Source organism: Durio zibethinus, chromosome 20 (assembly GCF_047325235.1).
Source record: "Durio zibethinus cultivar Kanyao isolate XHJ-2024 chromosome 20, ASM4732523v1, whole genome shotgun sequence".
NCBI classification, from domain to species: domain Eukaryota; kingdom Viridiplantae; phylum Streptophyta; class Magnoliopsida; order Malvales; family Malvaceae; genus Durio; species Durio zibethinus.
This window is the reverse complement of record NC_143181.1, coordinates 24555001-24555395: the sequence shown is the minus strand read 5'-3', so window position 1 is coordinate 24555395 and position 395 is coordinate 24555001.

Sequence of the window (395 nt, the reverse complement as noted above, 5' to 3'; positions counted from 1 at the left end):
TTGGTGCGGGCGGTTGCCTCGACCACCATCGGCACACGCTGGGCCCTGGTGCGGGCGGTTGCCTCGACCACCATCGGCACACGCTGGGCCCTGGTGCTGGCGGTTGCCTCGACCACCATCGGCACACGCTGGGCCCTGGTGCGGGCGGTTGCCTCGAACACCATCGGCACAAGCCGGCCCTTGGTGCGGGCGGTTGCCTCGAGCACCATCGGCACACGCTGGGCCCTGGTGCGGGCGGTTGCCTCGACCACCATCGGCACACGCTGGGCCCTGGTGCGGACGGTTGCCTCGAGCACCATGGGCACACGCTGGCCCTTGGTGCGGGCTCTTGCCTCGACCACCATCAGCAGAAGATTGCCCCTACGTCGAACACCATCGATACATGCCGGGCCTTG